This window comes from Taudactylus pleione, unplaced genomic scaffold (assembly GCF_031769625.1).
Source record: "Taudactylus pleione unplaced genomic scaffold, aTauple2 ptg000627l, whole genome shotgun sequence".
Lineage (NCBI taxonomy): Eukaryota > Metazoa > Chordata > Amphibia > Anura > Myobatrachidae > Taudactylus > Taudactylus pleione.
In genome coordinates, this window is record NW_028285029.1 from 5477515 (window position 1) to 5494175 (window position 16661).

The following is a 16661-nucleotide window of genomic DNA, read 5'->3' on the forward strand; positions in this document are numbered from 1 at the left end:
TCGTTGTGTGAGGGCAGCATCCGCTTTGCCACCTTGCACTTCCACCCTTAGTAATTTCATCACATCCTGTGTGTTGCTGCTTCTTCCCGGGGTTGGGGTAAGCCGGGTATGTCACTTCTGCCCTCGTGGCTGCATTTCTCTCGATCACGTGGGCCCGCTGTCATCCATCACTTCCGCCCTTCTCCTTCCAGTCCATGCGATGGATGTATGATGACTTCCGCCCGCCGCATCAGCGTTGTTTGTTTCCATGGGAATTTGAATAGCGTATATCCAGCTTCCTGGGTTCTCCTGGCATGAAGCGCCCTATTGTTCATATCGGACTCAACTTCCACCCACACTTTGGCATATAGATAAAAATGTTGTGCCGCAATCTGTGACTTAAGACAAAAACGTTCATTAGATTCCATAATATATACTTTGTAAGGAAATATTCAGGACCGCACATTATTAAATTATTATTCAATTTATAATTCAGACCCTATTTCGATATAATCATTAATTATATTGGCCCAAATATAGAGCAACGGGTTTCACATTCTATTTTATTTAAAAAATGGGAGATTTTCTTTGAGGAAAATGTCAAGAAATCTAGAGTCAGAAGAGATTTCCCAGAAACTTCCTAGTTTTGATTATGTTTGTGTGGCAGGGTTCATGTTAAGCCACAAGTCTGATTCCAATGTTCTTTTCAGATGCTAGTTCTTTTCATTTCTTTGTGATACTCCAGATGTATTTATAGATTTCCACTGACACCATATTTGAATGCTTCGCTGTCTTCCAAAGATCTTCCAAGTTCAAATATTATTGCGCATATTTTCTTGTATATTCTTTCGGGCTCCATTACTTATACTCCCATAGAGGATTGTCACCCAACCGTAGTTTTGCAGCACCTGGTATTCCTAGGGGGTCATTCATCCTAGTACTAACCAGGCCCACAGGAGCTTCACTTATAAGTTCGGGAGGAGTTGGGCATATACCCAGTGGTATGGCTGCAATCAATGGTGGTGGATATATCCTCTATGCCTACCACACCTGAACTTCTCAGAGAAGTCACCCTCCAGGGAACTGATCAGGCCCTCCACAACAATCCACCATATCCCATAGTGGATCGGTATTGAGGTACATTAAGAAGGTGGGAGGATGCCATCCCAAGAAAGGCGCAATTTCGTAACTTTCATTGAATCCTTTCGGTGCCAATGTATCCAATTCAAATAACCAGTACATCTCACACCTTGAGAGTAAGTTTCCAAGATCTCCTCCTCGTTCTCCTAGTGTTACGTGTTCAATAGCTTTGAACGTGATGTCTTCTGGATTAGAGTTATGAACTTAGGAAAAATGTTTTGAAACTGCATGTCCCTCTATTTTATTACGTATATTGCGGATATGTTTCTGGATCCTTAGTTTCAGTGGTCTCTTGGTTTTACCCACGTATTTAAGTCCACAGGTACATTCCAACAAGTAGATGACAGACGTAGAGTTACAATTCATGAAGGTTTTAATCTTATACTCTTTAGATCCCTCTGAGTTCATGAATGTTTTTCTCTTAGGATGAACAAATTTACAAATATTGCAGTGGCCACATTTATAGCAGCCATTGCATTGGAGCATTTTTGACACTTTTATTGTTTCCTTTTCTTGTAACATGCTTGGAGCCAATAAATCTTTCAAATTTCTTGACTTCCTGTAGACAATTTGTGGTTGGGATGGTAGAATATTTTTCAGTACTGGGTCCATCAATAGGATATTCCAATTTTTGTTAAATGCTTTCCTGATTTGTCTGTCATGACCATTGAATGTCGTGACAAACGGTATATTTTCTGGTTTGCCTGGTACTTCCACTTTATACTTAAGAAGTTCTTGTCTGTCCAAAGATTTTGTTTTTTGGAGTGCAGTTGTTAAAATAGCTTCAGGATATTTCTTCTCTCTGAATCGGTCTGCATATACTTCAAGTTGTTCTTCGCATACCTTTTTATCACTGCAATTGCGTCTAATTCTGTGGAATTGGGAGTAAGGAATATTCCTCTTCCATTTATCCAGATGGCAACTTTCAAAGTGCAAATAACTATTCGCATCAACAGTCTTAATGAAGTTCTTAGTACATATTCCATCTCCCACTGATGATAATACCAAATCCTGAAATTCAACTTTGAAGGTGTTAAAATTCGATGCAAATTTTAAGTTCATATTATTATCTGAAATATGCGTTAAAAATTGATTAAAATATTCCTCTGTACCATCCCATATAATAAAAATGTCATCAATGTATCTTTTATATAAAATGAGGTTGGTCTTAAATGGGTTGTTGGTATAAACATAACAATTTTCCCAGCGAAGCATTCAAATATGGTGTCAGTGGAAATCTATAAATACATCTGGAGTATCACAAAGAAATGAAAAGAACTAGCATCTGAAAAGAACATTGGAATCAGACTTGTGGTTTAACATGAACCCTGCCACCCAAGCATAATCAAAACTAGGAAGTTTCTGGGAAATCTCTTCTGACTCTAGATTTCTTGACTTTTTTCCCCAAAGAAAATCTCCCGTTTTTTAAATAAAATAGAATGTGAAACCTGTTGCTCTATATTTGGGCCAATATAATTAATGATTATATCGAAATAGGGTCTGAATTATAAATTGAATAATAATCTAATAAAGTGCGGTCCTGAATATTTCCTTACAAAGTATATATTATGGAATCTGGGTGGGTGGAAGTTGAGTCCGATATGAACAATAAGGCGCTTCATGCCAGGAGAACCCAGGAAGCTGGATATACGCTATTCAAGTTCCCATGGAAACGAACAACGCTGATGTGGCGGGCGGAAGTCATTATACATCCATCGCATGGACTGGAAGGAGAAGGGCAGAAGTGATGGATGACAGCGGGCCCACGTGATCGATTGAAATGCAGCCACGAGGGCGGAAGTGACGTACCCGGCTTACCCCAACCCCGGGAAGAAGCAGCAACGCACAGGATGTGATGAAATTACTAAGGGTGGAAGTGCAAGGTGGCAAAGCGGATGCTGCCCTCACACAACGAATTGTTTTCATTATTGCTGATCTTTTGATAGTTTAAAACAAATTTCTCACTGATTAGTTTACCTTAACAACATAGTGGTAATGTGCTCATACTATGTTGAATTGGGTTTGGGTAATAGAACAACTTTGGACAAACAGGAAGTGATGCGGCCTCATAACCTCTGATGAACTTATATGGGGGTATAAATAAGATTATGACCCAACACACTTGTATCCCCTTGATGAAGTCCGCAGGACAAAGCGCATTGGGAGAGAGCTTGCCTTGCCTTTTGAACCTATGAATATGCTAATCTGTATCCACCTTGCTCAGATAAGCTATATATTTTAACCTTAAAAATGATTTCTCTATTTTTAAAGTGCTTAGTTTTTAAGACTTTCTTTCTCTGATTTTATCCTTCCACAAAAATGTTTTTTTATGTATATGCTGTATGTTTTTATTATTTTTTTCTTCTATCACTGTATATGTTGTATTGATTAAATTGTTAAATTATTTATTTATTAAGCACTGGCACTTTTCATTCATTTTTTAAACCACAGAATTGGTTTGAATGATTACATGACCTATGCACATTTATAAACCAGACGCTCTATAGTCAACCCACTGTTCTATAAATTTTTTAATACTTTTACCAGTATTTATTATTGACATTGAGCAGACGCCCATATAGAAAGGTCTTGGTTTACATGAAATTCACACGGTTTTGTTATATGGTATATCACTCTTAAATTATTGTATTTATTACTGGCACCGTTCCCACCTATTGTTTTGTTCATATATATATATATATATATATATATATATATAAAAACCAGGTATAATTACAGTTAGTAAAGTGCTTCAGTTTATATTCCATTGTGTTATCAAAGTTATGGAATTATCATCAGTTGGGGTGTGTAAGTTTTCAGATATTGTGATGTCCTCATTTATAGAATTCAACACATTTTACCATGGGGTATTGAATGGTTCCACTGTCCTTCTCCTTACACCTGCTAGGGGCTAGAAATTCCTTAAGGTTTCTGTATTTGAGTATATTCGCCAGAATGGGATACGTTTCTAAAATATTAACATTTTTGATGACGGTTTTTCTAATTCTATTTTCTTCACAATTATATTGTGTAAAAAGGGAACAAACTCATCTGTCTTTTCTTTATCAACTTGAGTCTTAGTTTTGCAGAGTAGTTGCTGTCTATTCAGTTGTTCACTCCAGTAGATGGCTATAGAAATATTCTCTTAGGGATATCCTCTTTTTCTGAATCTAGTAGCATAGATGTTAATTTGTTCTTTGTATATGTCAAGTTACTTGCAATTCATCTTAATTCTATAGAATTTAGAGTAGGGGATTTTATTTTTCCAGAGTTTTGCATGGCCACTTTTATAGTAAAGACTAAAGGCGCACATCCCCTTGCCGATTTTAATGAGCGATTGAATGATAATGATATTATTATTGTTCAATCACTCATTAATATGTGCATGAATCGGGCACTAAAATGTTGGAAATGACCAGCGATGTGCACTCCCGCTGGCCATTTCTGACATCGCTCATCGCTCAAACCTGCTAGTCAATCTGCTGATAACAGCAGATTGACCATGTTCAGGGATGATGGAGGGTGCCTACACTGAATGACTTATCATTCACTGAAGGCACTGCAGGATATGTGGAACGATGGTACAATTATGATGTTATAATTGTACTGTCTTTCCTGGGTCAGCAAGTGGATGTGCTGCTTAAGATTTGTGGTAACATCTTTGATGTAAATTTGAGTGATTATTTCATTGCCTTCACTTGTGAGGATCAAATACAAATTTTTTTCCTGAGATCTGCTGATGTGATACATCAATTTAAGATTATAATCTTTGTTATGGATCTAGTCAATTAACTTTTTAAAATGTCTTCATCCCTCTCCCATATAATAACAATGTCATTAATATGTTGTTTATAGAGACATACATTATCCAGGTATGAGTTAATAGAATACATTTAATTATTCTCCTACATCCCATTTAGATGTTTGCATAGCTAGGTGCAAACACTGTGCTCATGTGTCCCACAGGTTTGAAGATATAATTGATCTGAAAACTTTCAATTATTGTGGGTTAGGCTAAAATGTATTAATATATATATAAAATCTTTATGGGAGCTGTTTTGGTCTGGGTCCCTTTCCAGGATTTCCCTGCAGGTTTAGATACCTTTTCCATGTGCTCTTGAGTTACAGATGTGTCCTACTACATCGTTGCTGCACCCATTAGCAGATACTTGCACTGCATTTGCACCAATGCCTACATAGGATTGCATGGTGCGATTGCTTTTGCCATAGCGTACCATAGCATATGCTGCTGCGGCTAATTACATATCCCGATTTGTGCACACATTTGTAGTGAGATCTGCAAAGATGTAGCTGGACACATGAATATAGTGATTGTACATCTATGGTGGACCAGATAAAAGCCTTTTCCTTTCTCTGTTCTTTATACAATTTATTACAGTAGTCATGTCTTTCAAGTAGGTGATACGTTTCTTAACATGGTGACCAAAGAAAACTTCCACATATTCTGAAAAAGATGCTGTTAACGAATCTATTCCAGATATGATTTCAAATTCTTCCTGTTTTTTTTCGGTTCAGAACCCTGAAAGGACTGACCAGTGTGGGGGATAAAAAAATTGATTTTGCCTTATGAACCCAGTAGATTTTATTTGAGGGGCTCTTACCTTGTTGGTTGTTATATGTGGTTCTAAACTTGTGGCTCATTCTATTCCATGCTTGTTGGTTGGGCCTTGTATAAAGAGCACTGGGATCTCTAGTCTTGTGCTGGACCAACTTTTAATTTTTTTCATAATCCTGTCTATCATTATTTCTCATGACCTTCACTTCTCTAATTTTTCTTATTCAGAAGATTTTGAATTTCTTTCCTTATGTTCATTAATAAGGGACTCATTGTTTTAAAGTTATTTTCAATAAAAGTGCAGTTTTTCTTTTTTCTTTAATAATTAAATTATTCAAATTGACAGTGCAATCATTTAGAACTTTATCCCATTCCTCTATCAATTTGGCATTATCTGTACCAAAAGTGAGATTTTATTATCAGTCTTTGTCTTCTAGATACCCTATAAACTTTGAGGAAATTCTCAATTGCTTTAATTTCCCACCGTAATTTGATCTCTTTAATCAGTTTTCTCTAAGTCCCAAAACAATGAATCCATATTATTGTTCACAATGGTAGAACTAGGTTCTCTTCTCATTAAATACACCTGTTTTAGTGTGAGCTGTGTTAGTGGTGTGTGCTAGTAAGTGGTAAATCATCTTTATTTTATAAATGATCAGTGTTTGTGTGTCCATTTTGTGGTGCAGGAATGCATGTAGGAAGATATTTTGGGGTCAGATCAGCAGTTAGGAATAGGGGTCCCCCGCTGAGTTAGTAGAGGTGGTGGAGGAAGAGCCTGCAGTGTGTGCCCTAGACAAGACCTGAACAGGGTGAAATGTGTTTTTTTACCAATGAGAACATTTTTTTACAACCTTGAATCATATTACATTTACCCTAATGAACACTAGTGCCTTATTGGTTGTATAAATTATTGCATACTGTATTTTGCTCCAAAGTGCAATGTTAGTGAGTCCTTCTGAGTATGTGACTGTTACTTATTGCCTATAAGTGAACATATCTTTCTATCAGCATCAGTCAAACTGCATCTCTTCCAAACTAAAGTTTCGTTGACCCTTTTACCTGAGTCTCATTTTAAACATCCATATTCATATATACTCCGGATTTAATAAATAGTGACACTAATTGTATGTTGAGTTTATTCAGTGCAATGTAATATAATAATAATAATAATAATAATAATAATAATAATAATAATAATAATAATAATAATGATAATCACTCATCATATAAACTCACATGGTTCTCATTTACTTTATATTTGTTTCTCATTCCATTATTGCTTAAAAATAAATACATATCATGCAAAGCTTGAGCCAGAATATAAACAGCACTATACACTTGGTAGGCCATTGGATCTTCATAATAATAGTCAAGACTTTGAAGATCCGTATTAGTGCAATTTCAAAGGGTTATGTTAATAAAAATTGGAATAAGCAAATTCTTAATAAGGTGTTTAGACCAACAGTGAAATTGAGTTATCCAGATATCCTCCAGTAATGGATCAATTGATTGAACTGATTGACTGACATAATTTAGAAATATTTCTACCTTAGGGATAATACATACAGGAAGTGAAAACACAAGGCTGCCATTAATGAATATTCCATATTTCTTGTGAAAAGCAATTTTGAACAATGATGACCATGAAGCTGTAAGAATAAGAGTCTTATTGACAATAAATTGACCTATTCTGTGGATAAAATGTAAAAAGTGCATGGCATATGTGCCACAAATTATTATAATCTCAGCAGTAAAATGAGAAATATTCTCCATTAATGAAGTTTTAAAATTGTCATCAATATTAACCATATTTAACCTAAATTCAATACATATCCCATGAGTGATTAACTCCCTGCTCAGCTGTTGGAGCTCCTGCTCTCCAGTGTCATCATCTGATGAAATTATCACAACCCAGTTCCTGCCAAACAGTTTCAATAACTTTACAATTGCCAAAAATTGCATCTTGTCATTGTGAATTGTTCGAAAAAAATGTGGATAAATCATTCTGTCACTCAGCAGAGGATCTCTTGCTCCATAACTGATCTAAAAAGAACATTAATTTATAGATAGTTGACATAATAATCAATTATAACAGTTTTTTTTTCATAAACGTGTTTAAAACTGTAATATTGTTTTTTAATACTACAGGGGAACATGTTTGAACAAACAACGGTGCACATTTTAGTTTTCAAATTTTCTCTGCACAAATACTTGGTAAATCCATTTCTTGGATCAGAGTTGTTCTGTGCATGTTGAAAATTGTAACATAAGACAGTCACTACAAAATATTGATACTTTTTAAATCCTGGGTTAGAGCCAACTCTTTATTATTCTCTTCACTAGTGCTAATTGGACCAGATGTGATGTTTGTAAATTGTCAAAATAAGAGGACATTGTCTCTGTCATGTGTTACATTTCAATTCATTTCAATTCATGTGTTACATTGATTCATTTTTATTGATTTTCAGAAGACAAGTGTATTTTTCCATATTCAGTGCATCTTGTATGGAGCACAATAGGCTTGATTCTGAGGGCCAAGTCTGCATCTTTATGCTAACATCATGGTCGATCTTATGAATAGTGAGATGCCCTCTTGCAGCATCTTGTGGCAGTACAAATTTGAATATTTATTATGAACATAATTCACAACCATAGTGGTTCAGAAGTGGCAGTGTAAATTATAAATGATTGCCAGGTTATAAAAAACAATGTAAATACAAATCTATTCTAACTGAAGCCAAATACATAATACAAACCCAAGTGCTGTAGATAGACAGTTTTTCATAACTTTACAAGGGCCATAGGAGGCAGAAGAGCATTGTAATCAAAATGGAATAGCTGAGAACACAACAAGTTAAGCAATTAATTGAATCAGAGGTGGAAAGGCAGTTAACACTGTAGCAGGAACTTTCACTGGCATAGGGATGGTCATCGACCAGCAATGATTTCAAAACATCAATAGAGGCCACCAAATGTTAACTATTTTGGCCATTGATGGTAGAGAAACAATTGTTCTCCATCATCGATGAATGAGTGGGTGCTAATGTTTTTCCCTTGACAGTATGGAACTTAGCCCCACCCCCTGGCAGCCACTAAGCCACATATCCAGTTTTGATTTTCCCATGGCCCACCGCGACCACAGTAGTGATGGCCATCATTGGGGTGCAAACAATTTATAGTACACCATATATAGTTTTTGTGCCATCAATTGTAATCACCAATGGGTCTGTAAGCCACCCTCTGGGGAAATTCTATAAGTGCCTCCACCCAAGCTAGTTTGTATATGTGTTCATCGGTCAGCTTGGGAAAACCCAGAGGATTATGGTGTACAGTTGTAAATTGAAATAAAATGATTTATAGATAATAATACCCATTTAGTTACAACATGTCATTTTTTTGGCAGATCCATTACTACTACCAAACAGGGCTCTTCATCCTTAGGTAAATACCCATTCTATGCTAATATAAATATAGGTTAATTTGTATATCTTGCAGAAAGTGTAACAGACGATACAATTGAGCAAATGAAACATACATTACTAATATACAATTGAAATCAATATGTTAATACTGACATTGCAAGACTTCTAATAAAATATGTGTACATAAAACTATCCTATCTCATACAATGCCTTGCAGTATATACATGCAATACGATAATCACAGTTGTGTGTGTCCAATGTTTATACTAGTGAGACTATATTTGGCAATTCTCACTCGGAAAAGGAAGTTTCATTCTCCCTATTTACATTCCTTACAATACTACTTCACTGTCTGCGTAGCTGTTGAGCTAATTCAGATGAAATAGTATGATTGATCTCATTATCCCTTTGCTGAAAAATATTCCCAAAACTTATAATGTAAGTACTGTATTGATCTTGAATTTGGCTGAAATGAAACTTCTTCCTCCAGTAGATGATGTAATCATTATATTGTGGATGATATATTGGATACACCAGGAGAGAGTAAATTCAAGAACTGACAGTCTATAATAATATACATGTAGTGCAGGATCGCCAGAATAATAAGTCATTAAATTTCTGACAATATAATTTACATATCACTCTCAGGTAATTGGTAACAGATTAATAAATTAGTGGTAGGCAACACATCAATATAAATACCATATAATTCTCTCTTGGCTTTTAGTGAAAGTATCGATCCACTCTCTTTAAGACCTGGCCCAATGATCTTCCAACTTCCTCTGCTCTATCTATCAACACTGGAATGAGGTAATATTGATAGCTGAAAATCTCTTGAAAGTGCTATGTCCCTCAACTTCCCCTCTTTGGCAGAAATAATTTCCTAGTAATGTCCTAGTAGCCTCTTCTGATTGAAAGTAAACAATGTTTGCAGATTGTAAATATGGTAACTATAATAAGCGCTTATAGGTCTGCAATCATCTCCTCCTCTAAGCTGAAATTCTACTTACACAACTCAGCTGTTTAATTCAAAAGTGGCAGACTAGTGACCTGCTGCTGACTGGGCTATGTTAATCAGATTCACTGACCATCCTTGCCTTCAATCAGAGCCGAAGTTCTGTGATGCCTCCCAGTCTCACCTCAGACCCGCCTCCTATCAGAACTAAGTGGCTGCAGCAGTGCTCCCTCGATGCTCTCACCGGACCACTGGAGGTGTCTCTCCACAGCTGTCTGTTTATTTGGTTACCCCTCTGATCAAGAACCTCAAACTGCCACTATGTCCTCACTGGCTCCAAAAACCTGTCCCCTCAGCACCGCTAGCCAGCTCTCAAGTAATCTGGTATAAGGATACAGGTCAGTAGGCTCTCAAGGGTAAACCAACCGCTCTCCAACTGCCATAGCATGTCATCCTCCTTCCCACTGACCACACTGATCCCTTCTCTCACTTCAGGCATTAGCCCCACTCCTGTGCCATTTCTAAATCCTTCTACATGCATCCAGAATAATACCAACAATATCCCATTTAGTGCACACGGCTCAAATATGTATAGAAATGAGTTGCCCCACCACTTTACAATATAAAGGCTTTCACCAAACAAATTAACAAAGTGGATAACAATAATACAAATAAATGGATTCAATTATATACAATAAAATATTCATATGTTGGGTCTTTTTATACCCCATTCTCTGGCCCCTGACATATCTGTTAACACTAAGGAACTCATTCAAACCTGGTCACTAAGTTGCACTCACTCTGGGCGATGGTCGGCCATCTGCGCATGCATATAAGTCGCAGTGTGCATGCGCAAAACTAGTCACTGTGATGGTCAATCGTGCACTTGTTGTACATAGACAGGATTCTATTTTGAGTGACAATCCCATTTGTGGTGGGATAACAGGGGAAGGAGCTCGTGAATGGGGGAGTGGTTCTGTGAATGCAGGCGTGTCTGACTGTGAAAACTGAGTTTAATGGGAATGCATAATTAGCAAAGTAGCATCATTCCACACATGGCTTGGCTGTATTTCTGGCTTAACTGATCACACTACTTGCGGTGGGGTAAGGCTATCACAAGTGCTGTGAGCAGCTCCAATGGCACTCAATGTTCCCAATTATTCACACACTTACTGGAGATGATGTGTGCTAAGAGTGAAAATGGTCATCCTTATGCTCAGGTGTGTGCTCACTGCGTTCACTCTCAAATACATAGAGGGCATCCTTAAGCCTGTCAGTGTGATTGTGGGATTTTCATACCTGGCCCCTTTAGCCAGCGAGACAGCGGAGCTTAGCTACCAGGTCTGAATGAGCTCCTAAGTGTCTTACAGGTTCATAGATGGTAACATTTAATGGACACCCCACTGATGGCTATCCCTACACTGGGATGGAGTCTAACCTCTCCCTGTCTAATTAAACCCCCCAGCTAATCACAAACTTATGATCATATGACCACTGCAGAGTTCAGCTTGTTCAATTAAATATTAATCTAAACACAGTTGTAGTTGTGGCAGTTGCAGCATATTCTACCAAATAGATGAAACTTTTGGGGTATAATTTTATATCAGTAGTAATTAATTTTAGAACTATTTTACAAATATATGTTCATAGTGTTGAACATGACAAAAGGTTGTATTGAAAATTTGTCATTTTTCTCTGAACTCCTCAACATTGTATGGTTAAAAGAGTGTCAATTATATACTCATTGCTTGTTTGGACTTTGCGCTGTCTATAAACTGTAATAGACACAGAGAGAAAGAAGACTAGTTTTTTGGGGCAATGCTATGAAAAATAGTTTTAAATTAAAACTTAACTTTTAATAAATTAGTACATAAAATTATAGTTGATACAAACAAAAGACAAACATCATTCACATCTAACATATAAGTGACAGTCATAAACTGAACATAAAGTTACAGTCTGTCGATGCAAATATAAAATGATTGAATCAATTATGTGCCTAATTGGCTTTAATAATGACACACACAGAGTTCCGCAGATTAATCTAAATCAATCTAAACACTGTCAGAAAAACAGCCAGGTTTGCCTAGTTATAATACATCACTAAACTAGCTGTAGGTATAACATAGGGACTGGGAATAGTGTAGAGTTTGTACATAAATCAGCAAATTTCTTTAACTTTACATCTATAACAATCCTTAGTAATTCCTAGAGTGATCATAAATCCCTAAAATGCATGCATAATGAAAATGAATAGCTTTTAATAACAGTTAGGCATGCTTGCTCAGGAGTATGATTGCACATGAACCAATCACAGCACAATCTCCGCATATATGTCATATACCATTAGACAGAAAATAGCAGAGATAAATCACAGTGCATAATTGCTTGCCTATATGAAAGACTAATCTGACTTTCCAGAACTATAGTTGGTTCAGCGTACAGAAAAATTTACCCCTGCCAGCAATTAACATTTCCCCTAGGTTTAAACCATAAGCAAGCATACAGAATGACAAGGTACATTCAGTACTTGTAAAGATTGTGTAACAGATACTAGACTGCTAGATGACATGCATAGTATTAACCTCCGGAGACCTTGTGTCATAATACTAAGTCATAGAGTTCTAAAATCAGATACAAAGTTGCAAGCTCGCACTTCTGCACAGAGAATATGCAACACTGTAACACAGTGGTAACCACACTGCCAAATACTTAGCTAATGCTGTGGGTAATAACCACCCATCCAGGGGGCTGCTATTCAGCATGTATAATTACCAAACAGTTGCAAAAAAGCCTCTCCTGGATTTAATCCATAAGCAAGCATGTAAGGTGAGAAAATATACATACAGTGCTTGCCAAGTTATAAACAGTGCCAGACTGCTAGATGACATGCATAGTATTATCCTCCGGGGGATTTTTCTGTATCATGATACCAAAAAAACACACAGAGCCCTAAACCAGATACAAAGTAACAAACTTGCACGTCTGTGCGGAGAATATATAGTGGTTAGAAGCAGTGGTATCCACAATGCCATATACTTAGCTCATGTAATGGATAAAGATCACCCATCCAGAGAGCAGCTATTCAGTATGTGTAAATGCAGCAAGCGGAGATCTGTATGTGTGTATCAGCGAGGGACAGGTCAGAGCAGTGAGAGCAGTGGGAGACTTCTACCATGCGACTTCACAGGATGGTGCCCAGCCGCTCCGCCCACTGACCTCGTTCTATTGCCTCATGATGACGTACGTTTCGCACTCAAAGGGGCTTGGTCACATCATTGTGACATATGCCTGGGGAATCCCTTTCTTTAAGGAGAAAACAGACCAATCAGATGTGGTCAGTTTCAAACTTCTCCAGCTCCCAGTAGGTAACCCTGGTGATTGAATTAACACAAATGTAATCCATTATAGTGCCATTCACTGATAGCAGTAGTAATTGAGGGTGGTACTAGATGCCATATAAATCCTTGATTATGGGATGTCCATGTGCCCATATATATATATATATATATATATATATATATATATATAGACACGGTGTTACTCCTATGGGCAGTATGGCAACCCCCAGGGGAAGAAAACAAAACACTGGAGGCACTCCCTTGTAGAAAAATAGAAAGAAAAGTGTATATACTTATAACATGATGCAAAGGCGGTACAGCAATATGTCAATGTTTCAAGGTCCGCAGACCTTTTCGTCAGGACTGTACATATAGTAACAAAACTCAAAGTGACTGGGGCTTACCTTAAATAGGGAGCTGTGTAGGTGAAAAGGTGCTGAAGGGACAGGGCGGCAGGCATACCGCCCATAGGAGTAACATCGTGTCTATAGTTTTCATTTAGGACAGCACCCCGTACCTCGCTGCTTTCACTGAGTGACGAACTTTTGCAGTCTATATATATATATATATATATATATATATATATATATATATCTTAAGACAGAGACACTAAAGGGAATGGAAGTGATCATAATCCAAAATAAAATAAAGTATAGACTCATAATTTTAATGGACAAAAAAACAATTATGTTCCACTAAATGTTATTAGAACATACTCAGTAGATGTCATCATTAATTAACATAGTGATAAAACGGTTCAAAGAGTGATTAGGACAATTTGTTAATTCAAAGGTAATGATAGAAACTAGTGGATTAATCATACCCATAGCTCAAACACCATGTATATACATTGTAACTAAACATATTGCACTGCCTACACATTCTAAATGAGTTTAATATTTACTAAGAGGAAATGCAGCATAACTGTATGTTATCCAAAATTTCTTGGAACTTAGAGAGCATATGGCTGCCTCATGGGTAAATAGACTTGGAATAAATTCAATAATTAATAAATGTGTGTCAATCATAATGAAACATTCAATTTGTTGATATAGTAAAAGCAGCTGTAAATTCACTATTACTCAATAATAAACAACTTGAAATACATTCATAACAAATCTCTGAAGGGGGCTTATAATAATCACAAATTGAGTGCCTTATAAAAGTTTCTCATATATTAATATTCATAAACTAACTCCCCATATAGATAGATGTGACCTAGTATATTACAAAACACAATACCATAGAGCTAATTTTCATGCTCCTAATGTCAGGTAAAATATCTTATCACAATCAGTGAACATGCTATATACATGTATTGGGAGTAATATTGAACACAAACTGCCCTAATGAATATCATCCCAAGGGGAATTCAATAGGAAAAGTAATATATTGATATTGGACAAGGCAACCACATAGTATTCAAAGATTAGAATTTAAAGAAAGGGACTGTAGTTGATGTATTCATTCAGCCCCCCCCCCCCGGAGATTAAATGAACAACACAGTAGGTGTCTGTGCTGATGTCAATACATAAAACACATGTCTGGATAAATATATCATAAAAATTTATTTATACATATATTAAGAATATATAAATGAACTGCAGTTCAATAATACAATTAGATATACACACATAAAAAGAAAAAAACAAACAAATATATCTAAATACTGTCAATGTACAATATAGAAAAAAATGACTAAATATGTTGTTGCATCCAAGTCGACATACTAATATTGCACTGTGACAGTACATAGGACTTCTGATTAAATGAAGCTGGAAATTAGGCAATTATCTATATTCCCAGCATCCATTATCACCTGTAATGCATAGTGAGTGATTCTGATACTAGATGAAAAACGTGTCCAAAAACAGAACCTGCTAGCACATAGAAGGGATGTCTTAAACGGATGAATAAATCCTATGATAAAATGAAAATTGATAAGGTTGCAGACTCTGGAGCCAGAGATACTCCTCACAACCTCAAATTGAATCCTTAATCCCACTAGTTTGTAGGCTGGAACGAGCTCCCCAAATCCTTACCCTGTCAGGGTTCCCCAAAATGGTAGTGCAGCCAATGTGTGTGGCTAGGTCGCGCCGCTGCGGCAGCTCCCGACCAGACTGTAAGATAGGGTGGTGCTGCTCCGGCGGCTCCTGACTGACCTGAGAGGCTAGGTCGCGCTGCTCCGGTGGCTTGCGACCGGACTATGGGAACCAGGGATGATGAGACAATGTGCGGAGAGTTCAACTCAGCATGCAGACTCTGGAAAGATGAAACAAAGTGACAACTGCTGACTCCACGTGTGTGGCCGCAGATGTATCCAAGCACAAATACTGATGTATAATACAGCAACTGCCGCCAGTAATTGAAGTGTGTAAATCCAGAAATACCACACAATAGGTGTTTATAGACTGCAGTCAGCTGAATCCTTGACGTGTTTCTCCCCCTTGCCAGGGGTTTTTTCAAAAGGCAGAGAAGAAAAAATCTCTCCCAAGCAGAGGGCCTTTTTAAAGGGAATCCGATTAATCAATTAGTGATAATTCAGTCCATCAGTGTGGCTAGCATTCTCAAGCTAAATACCATAGATATACAGCTGAAAACCCTTAATTAAAAGTTATATACAGACACAAAAAGAGATGGATCTATAAGGACACAAATAGCTGGCTCTAAAAAATAATAAATAATAATAAAATAATAAATTCTCAGTTCAAAATATACTTCAAATACTATAAATATAAAGTAAACATTGTACATATACAAAACAAATAAGCCTGCACAAGAAAATAATATATAAAAATAAATAAATGTACATTTAAATGAACAACAAAAACATCATAAAAAATATATATAAAAATTACAATTAATAAACCCCACAAATGTAGAATAACATAAACAGAGTATGACACCAATGATCTGGACTATATATCTGTTCAAAACTCCATATCTATTGTCTCATTTAGGCCATCTGGACACATGGTGCACAATATATGTATCCAGAATGCCTCTCTCATATACAATCTGCGATATCTATCGCCCCCTCTTGGTGTTGGTGCTATAGACTCGATACCAACAATGGTCAAAGCGTGAACTACATTAAAATGTCTAGGAACACTGTGTCTCTAATAACCATTCATAATGTTCCTCCTATGCTCACAGAACCTTGTCTTGAGAGACCTAATGGTGCGTCCAATATATTGTAATTTGCACGAACATTGTAATAAATAGGTAATATAAGTACTCTTACAATT